The sequence below is a fragment of the Rhinolophus sinicus genome, linkage group LG03, assembly GCF_036562045.2.
Source record: "Rhinolophus sinicus isolate RSC01 linkage group LG03, ASM3656204v1, whole genome shotgun sequence".
NCBI lineage: Eukaryota > Metazoa > Chordata > Mammalia > Chiroptera > Rhinolophidae > Rhinolophus > Rhinolophus sinicus.
In genome coordinates this window covers 155,650,214-155,659,647 of record NC_133753.1, presented here as the reverse complement: position 1 = coordinate 155,659,647, position 9,434 = coordinate 155,650,214, and the positions used below count along the sequence as shown (strand labels likewise).

General features: G+C 41.1%; 1 long non-coding RNA gene across 1 annotated transcript in view; it reads right to left on the bottom strand.

The window, feature by feature from the left end:
- Window positions 1-3,005: 3,005 nt before the first annotated feature.
- The window catches only part of LOC141570698 (uncharacterized), a 401,214-nt gene continuing 394,785 nt past the window's right edge, over window positions 3,006-9,434 (bottom strand). Inside the window, exon 5 of the long non-coding RNA XR_012495111.1 lies at window positions 3,006-3,868. This is a non-coding gene — a long non-coding RNA (uncharacterized LOC141570698). The remainder of the gene's footprint in view (window positions 3,869-9,434) is intronic.

Here is a 9,434-nt window from a genome sequence, read left to right as displayed (position 1 = left end):
TGGGCTAACATGGAACAAGCCTAGTTGCTTGATTTTCATCTTGGTGTAGCATATGTGTGTGCATGGGGTCCCTATAGTTTGTGGTCTCTTGTGGGGTAGGTCTCAAGGCCCTAGTATGTTTTATGACACCAGAAAGACCAGTATTATGAGTGAGGCCAATGTAATCTGGTGAACGATGATTATGGAAATGATTTACAGTTTAAACAGAAGATGGTTAACAGAGGCAAATTGTCACTTACATATTCCTCTAGTTACATCAACTTGTAACCAACAGTGCATTTACTGCAAAAGCCAATTTTCAACATAGTAGAAAAATTTCCCCTCAACTTTCTCTCTTCTCTCTTTCCACTTGCCTCTCTTCCTGTTTCCATGTCTGCTTTGGCTCAAAGCTAGTTTTTACGCTACTACCAACTAACCTTGGGACCCTGTGCAAGTTTCTTAACTCCTCTACTCCTTGATTTTTCTCTCTGTGGCTCCCCAGAGACGTCCACATCCTAACCCCTGGAACCTGTGAACAATAAATGGAAATTAAGGTTGGAGATGGAATTAAGGTTAACCTTAAAATGGGAAGATATTCCTGGATTATCCATAGAGGCCCAATGTAATCACAAAGAAAGAGGAAGGCAGAAAAGGTCAGAGTGATGTGATGTGATGTGATGTGATGTGATGTGATGTGATGAGACGTGACGTGACGTGACGTGACGTGACGTGATGTGATGTAATATAATAACTCAACCTAACTTTTGCTGGCTTTGAACGTGGAAGAAGGAGGCCATGTGCCAAGGAATGTGAATGGCCTCTAGAAGCTAGAAAGGCAAGAAAATTATTCTTCCCTACAACCTCCAGAAAGAACTGCAGTCTTTCAGACGCCTTGATTTTAGCCCAGTAAAACCAGTGCCAGACTTCTACAGAACTACAAAACAATAAGTTTGTATTGTTTTAAGCCACTAACTTTGTGGTAATTTGCTATAGCAGCAATAGAAAACTAAGACACTATCTATAAAATCCAGTTAATAATGGTATTTGTCTTAAAATGATTACCAAGACAATACAAGTAACATACAATGCCTGATACTTACTGAGTACTCAGCATATAGATGCGATGATTTTTAAGCCTCCTAACTTTCAAAGCCAAGGATGATGGTACATTGGTGGCTCCACTGCAAATCCTACTATGAATGGGCCTGCCAACAGCAACTCTCCCAGAGCCAGTTGACAGTAGGAGAAATCACAATCCTTTCAAATCCATTTGGCCAGGACTGAATGCCTGCCAGTTTTCTAAAGGGATTTTCATTTTTAAATTAAAGTGATAGATCTACCTGTCTGCATTTTTATGACTGTGGGAGCATATTCTAGCCAAAGAGCCAACTTAGCTTTTCCTACATATTCATCCCTATTTTAATTTGTATATTATAAAAATAAGCCATGGGTATCTCAGCTTCAAAGCAATGCCCTGTCTGTACGCCTTTTAGAACTTACTTGGGAAGAACAGTTCATATCACGGACAAATTCAATGAAAAGAGACAGTATTTCTGGCAGGGTAAAGAATACAACCAACATTTTCTGGGAAACTTTTCTTTTGGCCCTTTGCCTAACCACCAGGCTCTCCACTGCCCCCTCTTTTGCAGTTACCCCAATATTCCAAGAAATTGCCCAATTCTAAGGACTTTCAAAATCTTAAACCAAAGTCTGTTTCCATATGCCTTAGGTATAAGCAACAAAAGGGCAAAAGTCCTTAGAGGAGAACTTGTCTCCCATGGGTTCTGCAAAAAAATGTCAATATAACATTTATGGTCAAAACTTTACATGCATACAAGTCAGAAAAGCTTTATTTATGGCCGGCACAGCCATTGCAAGATACTTGCCTCCCTCTCATTGTTTGGGGGCGTCAGATAGGTCATTAACCTGAATGCTATGCCAGCCCTTATTTGGACTCTTCTAATCCCCATTTCATCTCACCATTTACATTTGTTGTCTTTGGCATAGGAAATAAAAAGAGAAAGAGAACCATTGTTGACTGCACATTCAAATAAACACAGCATTCACATGGACCGGGGTGTGATGGCAGATGCGAATCAAGAAGTCTGGCTTGGTGATGGGTTGAAGGTAGCAAGGGGAGGGCTGCTGGCTGACTGTGTGGGGTGGTGTTTTTTTTTGGGGGGGTCAAATATTTCAATTCCTTTCATGCTGTTGGTACATGCACGGACTTGTTTACGCAAGGTCAGCATTTCACAGAATGGTATGATTTTCATATTTTATATTTCTTTTTCAATAAGAAGAAGCAATGGAAATGTCTCTTAACATTACTTGATTCTTCCCCCACCAGCCAACTTAGAGTACTGAAGCAGTCCCACGGGACTCCTCATCTCCATCCCCAGTCAAACCTTTATTTGCTTACCATGCCCCATTATCTGGGCCCCACAGAGGCGGTGAGACAGAGCCAACTAGGATGAGCCAGGGAAGTAGACAGCAAAAGTGAGGAAAGATTCTGGAAATGAGCCATACCTGGAAGGAATATGGAAATGGGATGTAATTATATAGAAAAGAGAAGGGCTTTTGTGAAGAGGGCCTAATTACAGAGTGGAGGGAGAAGAGAGTGTTCAGTGTGTATTGTCTGAATGACAGAACAAGCTCATTTCCTCCTCCAGGGGACCCAGCCCAAATGAAAGGACTTGAACGGCAGCAGGATGGCTGGAGTTGAGACCTAAAGAATCTTCTGACCATGAGGATTGCGAGGGATAGTTTTGTTTCTTTTTCCAGATTATTCATAACTATTTTAGATGGGCAGTTTTCTTTCTATTCTGACATAATGCAATTCAAACTTAGATATGAGGAATGCATTAGGATCTCTTAATAACTCTTCCAACTTCTCAGCCAGAAGACTGAATTCTATAAGAACTTTAAAAATATTTATGTATTTTCTTTTAACTAAAGGAAAGTAAGACATTTTTACCAACATACCATGCTGGAATAATTTATTATCTTCATTTTGAGAAAAGGGAAACTGAAACCTAAAAAGCACTAACATTGTTTTTCTCTTCTACATGTAAGTAAAATAAAACCTTTTTTTATTTTTTTAAAGTTACCTAAGCATATGATTTCCAATCATTGACTCTGGATTTGACCTCTGAAAGTGGAGAAAACCTAAAATGTAACATACTTGAAAAGTGCTGTGCTTATATCTTTCTTAGTGATAGTCACCTCTATTTGCTTTTACAAAGAGTGAATATTCAAGGCAATCTTACAGATAAACATTTCCTCTTTACCAAGGAAAACCACAATACCTGAGTGACAAAATCTATATTGTTTATTTCAGTCATGTTACTGACTATGGAAGCTTGTAGGATGGGAGGGCCTATTCTAGGTTGGTAAAAAGGCTGCTAAAAAGTAGGGTGGTCAGAAAAACGCTGTACCTATTGTAAGATCATTTAAAGGGTTTGTTTTTAAAAGTGGCTGCAAAATCAAGTCCACATTTACTTATTAAGTCCCTATTGTGTACCTTCAAAAGGAAACCTAGATAGCTGCAGCCTATTAGAAAGCTCACACCATTGCAAGATGGGATTCAGTCCTCCTTCCTTCTCCTGACTCCAACTGCAGTGTTACAACATTATATAGATTTGCCTCCCTGCCATGAAAATTGGAATGCAGTGGCCCTTTGCTTCCAAAATAAATATGAGTTTTGTTTCCCAGCATTTCCCGTCTTTTCCAGGTTCATTCCAGGAGCTTGGTTTTAAACAAGATTAAACATGCCCACAGCTGAAATCAAACTGGGTACTATGGAAATGTTGAAAGAGTGGACTTAAATCTTAGCTCCTCAAGACAGTCTAGATTCATCCCACAGCAAATGTTCCTCACAGCAGCTGCTGTTCTGGTAAACAGAAGAGAGAAGAAATATGTCATTCTCTGCCTGTTAAAACTATCCCAAATTGAGAGGCCAATAGGTTGTATGATCCACATGTAGCATGAATTGTTTTGTTTTGTTTTGTTTTGTTTGACTGCAACCTCTGCCTGTTGGGGACATCTTAGTTTTAAACGAAGAGAAAAATAATTTCACTTATTAGAAACTTGATTTTGTTCCTCCTCTGACATTTTTATAGCAGAATAAGGACTGGAATCACTCTCTTTCTGCAACCTGAATTTACCATTCACTGAGTTTCCCTGTATTGTCACTTGTGATGCGTGAGAACCCTTTTTAAATCTAGCAAGTCCTAGGATATTAAGAGAGAAGAGAACCAGGCAATGTACGCTTGAGAAGTTATTATTACCCTTAAAGTCTTGGTTGCCTAAGCTCATGAAAGATAACTGATGCTCTGATCTCAACTTAAAATATACAGAAACACATTAGGTGGAAGACACCTCAGAGATTGGCTAACTCTAGCTTCTTTGTTTATTATAAATGAGGAAGCTGAGTTCCAGAGAGGACATCATGTCTTTCCAGTATTTTTGTTGTTGTTGTTTGAGGTGGGGGGGAGGTGTTACTTTTGCTTCTCTCCATGTGGCTTAAATAGCTCAAAAAGTCTTGCAAACAGATTTGCGCAGGTAGGAAATCCATGAATACCACAGCTACTAGCACAGAGCATTGGGCACAGAGCCAGAAAGGGTAATCTGGGTGGTCACTGTTGAACTCAGGTCAAAATAAGGGGAATTTTGTCACAGATGGCCATGGGAGGGTAACAGAGTCACAAAATCAGAATATACTTCTCCCTTATGGGCTATTTTTTTTTTTATGTTTACCATTTCATTATAAAGGATACAGCTCAGGAACAGGCAAATGGAAAAGATACATGGGGCAAGGTACGGGGGAAGGGGCAAAGAGCTTCCATGCCTTCTCCGCTGTGCCATCCTCCCATAACTTAGATGTGTTTGCTAACCCAGAAGCTCTCCAAACCCCATCTTTTAGGTTTCTGGGCTCATGGGCTATTTTTAAGGGCCCCATCAAAAATGGCCCATGATTGAGAAACAAGCAAAGATTGAGTAGTGCTCCCATTTTAAGATATTCCCAGGCATTGGTGGTGGTTTATTGCTTATCTCTAAATCCTAGTTTCTAGATGAATTTTGTAAGCAAAGTCATTTGGTTTGCCTATGTGTATGAGTCACTACGTTTCTCTGACACTGGTCAAATCAACTATTCTTGTGGGATCTGGGATTCAAGCCCAGTTAGGGGTTTGAGGAAGAAGGCTGGAAGTAGTAGTCAAGAGACAGTCCATGACTGAGAAGACAGCCACTTAGCAGTAAGTGAGAAGGGTCTCACCTGGCCTTGCTGTTTAACGTTTCCTCTACAGACTAGCCGCACCAGCCTCTCTGGAAACTTGTTAGAAAAGCAGAACCTGCATTTTTACAAGATTTTCACATAATTCTAATGAGCATTAAACTTTGAGAGCCAGTACCTGGTCCCACACTCAGAGATTCTGATTTAATTGGTCTGGGTTTACGGCCTGGGCAAGGAGACTTTGAAAGGCTCCTCAGGTGATTCTAAAGTGCAGCCATGGCTGAGAACTGTTCTAGACCTCCAAGATGTGGCCAGGGTACTGGGTAAATGCTCTTGACCTGAGGAAATGTAGGTTACTTTCTGTGGCGACAGAGCCAGGAGTGCAGTTTCCAGGCTCTCGGCCTCACGGGGAAAGGTGCTGGCTCAGGTAGTAAATGGCCATCAACTATGATTGGATGGCCATCAGCTGTGGCTAGTTGGCTGTCAGCTGTAACCAGTGAGCCATTGGCCACTAATATAACTGCCGTGGCTATGCTAGCAGATAAATGGGGGCTAGCAAGAAGATGGTGGCTGAGCTAGCAAGCGGCAGAGTGTGGATTGCGGATTGCAGAGAGGCAGATTGCAGCTAGCAAATGGGGAGTCGGTTGGTTGGCAGAAAAGCGGACAGCAGGTCGCACGTCGTGTGAATCCAGCCTCCAGTGAGACTATAGTGGTGTGACTCCCCTATCTATGGCTCCGTGGGTGTTCCTTTTTGGCCTCACCGTGTCCTGTGTTCTTATGTGGGGAGCGGAACAAGAGACCCCGCATGACACCCTGCATGACACTTTTGTTGTTGTTTATTTTCCATGCAGAAATCTGCACAGAACTTTAGAGAAAGAACTTTTTAAAGAATAAAATAATGGGGAGAAGGAAAACCCAAGGACAATTGGGCAAAGAGGGAAAGCTATAGTGCATAATAATTGGGAATAAAGGAATTAGTATATGGAAAGCACTTAGAAGAGTGCCTTACATATAATCAGGGCTTTATAAATATATGTTGTTGATATTGTTACTATTATTGTTATTCATGGAGAATGTCAAGAATGTCAACTTGAGTAGAGATAGGATACTACAATAGCTACTTTTCATTAGTATCTCCTAAGTGCCCAGGCTTTTGCATTCTTTATCTTATCTAATCCTCATAAAAACATTTCCAAGAAGGTATTATTACCCCATTTGGCAGGTGAAGAAACTGAAGGTTAGAGAGGCATTTTAGTCTGCTAAGGCTGCTATAACAGAATCCTATAGACTTAGTGGCTTAAACAACAAGCACTTATTTCTCACAGTTCTGGAGGCTGGGGTATCCAAGGTCAAAGTGCCAGGGAATTCAGTTCCTGCTGAAAACCCTCTTCCTGCCTTCTTGCTGTATCCTCACTCAGTAGAGAGCGAGAACTCTGGTCTCTTCTGCTTATAAGGGCACTAATCCCATCATGAGGGTTCTCTCCTCAAGACCTCATCTAAACTTAATTAACTCCCAATGGCCCCACCTCCAAATACGACCAAATTGGGGATTAAGGCTTCAACATATGAAATTCAAAGGACACAAGCATTCAGTCCATAACAAGAGGTCAACTATACTACCCAAGGTCAGAGCTCAAACCCAGACCTACTTGACCCTAAAGCACCATTTAACTCCAACCAGGATGACAATTATCATTGTACGCCTGTGGAATGGAGAAGTTGGAGGTAGGCAAATAGAGGCTGAGAAAACTGGGAAGAGAACTAGGAATGATCTTGATACACTCTAAATGATGTCTATTTCTTAGGCTTTGTCTACTCCTAGTTCCCAGACCCTTACTCAGACTGCTGCCCAAAGGGCAGTTATAAATTCTTGTCTTTGGAATAAAGCAAAACTTGGTCATTCTTTCAAAGCTCATCTCTGCATTCAAGAGAGACATCTTGCCCCTGGCTTAGCACACCAAGGCCAGGTGCCAGCTAATGAACTCCACAGCCAATTACAAAAAGGGTGGAAAGGCTAAGAAGTAGAAAGGAGTGCCAAGCCCAACACATTTCATTACCAAACTGTTAGAATTAGAAGAGGGTGTATATCAGATTGGCTAAGAAAACACGAGCAACCACTTGGGCTATGGAGTTACAAAAGGATTTGCAGTAACAGAGTCTGATAAGATATCTCCAGTGTGGATTTGTGAGGGCAGGCCTAGCTTGAAAGAACACGTTGGGTTTGTTTTGGTTTTATTTTTTTTAGAGGAGTTACTGTTATAAAAGACAAAAGAAAAAAGAAAGACTAGGATTATATTTACCTAAACTTTCAAAAAGCATTTGATAAGGTTGCACAGGTAAGTCGATTGCCCCAGGTAAGAAATCATGGTAAGGGGTAAAATAGCTTAATGTGAAGCGAAATACTTCCCAAACAGGAAACAAAAAAAGGTAATAAAAGGTAACAACATCTCTAGCTGGAAAGGGGTTACTTGAAGGGTTGTTTGAGTCCTTCTCATTCACACAATTTAATCAGGAGACAAAGACTTTGGTGGCTCTTCATTATTATTTTCAGGTGGAAAAGAAATTGAACTATTAACAGCCTAGCAGAGTACAAAATCTACCCTCAAGTCCTCTCCACTCTAAATCTTCCTACAGTAACTACCAATGGGCTGGCTCTGCTGTGCCAGGCACTGTTTTCAGGCATTTTGAATGATCAGTGAACCAGGGACAAAAACCCATGCCCTCCTGGAGTTTGCATTATAGTGGGCATACAATAAACTATACATACAATGCTGTTTAATTTGGGCAAAACCAATATATGTCATCAATGTATTGAACCCCAGGAAAGTTGCCATGGTTCAGTTAAAAATAATCAAAAGGAAATGGCTGAACAAACTCTTGAGGGTTTTGTTAGGTAAGGGGGGTGGGGGGTGGGGGGGTGGGAGATGAGGGTAAGGGGGATCGAATATATGGTGATGGAAGGAGAACTGACTCTGGGTGATGAACACACAATGGGATTTATAGATGATGTAATACAGAATTGTACACTTGAAATCTATGTAACTTTACTAACAATTGTCACCCCAATAAATTTAATAAAAAAAAAAAAAGAAGAAAAAAAAAAGAAACATCTCCTACTCCACCAGAGGCTACATGGCAAGGCTTCTGGAATTCCCTCATTTCCAGGTTAGGACCAAGGGGGTGCTTAAAAGTATCCAGTTCTTGATATAAGTGTATTCCTGCACCTTTGCCCCAGCAGAACTTGAAGGTCCTTAAAGGCACAAATCACAGCAGCTCTTTTGCTTCCCACATCTTTGCCTGGCTCATGGGAAACAGGGGATGGTCAGTCCTACAACTGCTATTCACTTAGTCACTGCTTTCCATAAACTAGAGAAGACCACAGAAATAGTCATAATAGCATCTATTATTATAATAATATTACTGGTAAGACGATGGCAAACAGTTCTCCATCTTCACGAAGGCCAGGGGTAAAAAACAACTGGAGGAAATGGATGTGTTGGTTGCTCAGTGTCAGAACAGTTTGATAAAGACATCTTTTTCTTTAGAGATGCTTAAAATGGAAAAGATTCTCGTGACCCTAAGGAGGCTTGGGATGGAGGTTTCCAAAAGCAGATAATAGTAATAATCTCTTATGTCAATTCTAACATGTGAAAACCACTTAAAAAGCATGATGCTAGCATTGGGGAGCTGCGTTCACAGCAGGACATTTGGGGGATAGAGTGCCCTGAACAGGAGCTTTGTCAATGGGGCAGACACAAGGTCTTTCTGGGAGCCAGAGCCTTGGCATACCATAAACCCAGTGCTTGAGCTAGACTATTCAGTGGATTGGTGACTTTGCAGGCAACATAGGATGGCAACCACTCATATGACAGGGTACTAAAAACCATCCTCAGGGTCAATCCTTCAAGAAGTCTTCACCTGGGAAGAAGAATGTCCAACAGAATGTGGATATGATCCATCATTGCTCTAGAAAAGTAGGCAACAACTGTGGTCTGTCAATTTAAAGCAAATAGATGAGGGCACCCAAAGACAGGGAGGATTTCTACCATGTGTTTTTATGGGATATGATGGCAAAGACAATTAAGACTTTAAGTGATGCTGCCTCTTATGAGCTAAGGCAGAACTCCTGTTTCCAAAGGCATGACAATCACATGTTTGTCTTTTCCCCCTGCTCTCATCCCTGCTGTTCTCGTCCTGCCAAATATATACACACTACACTCAGATG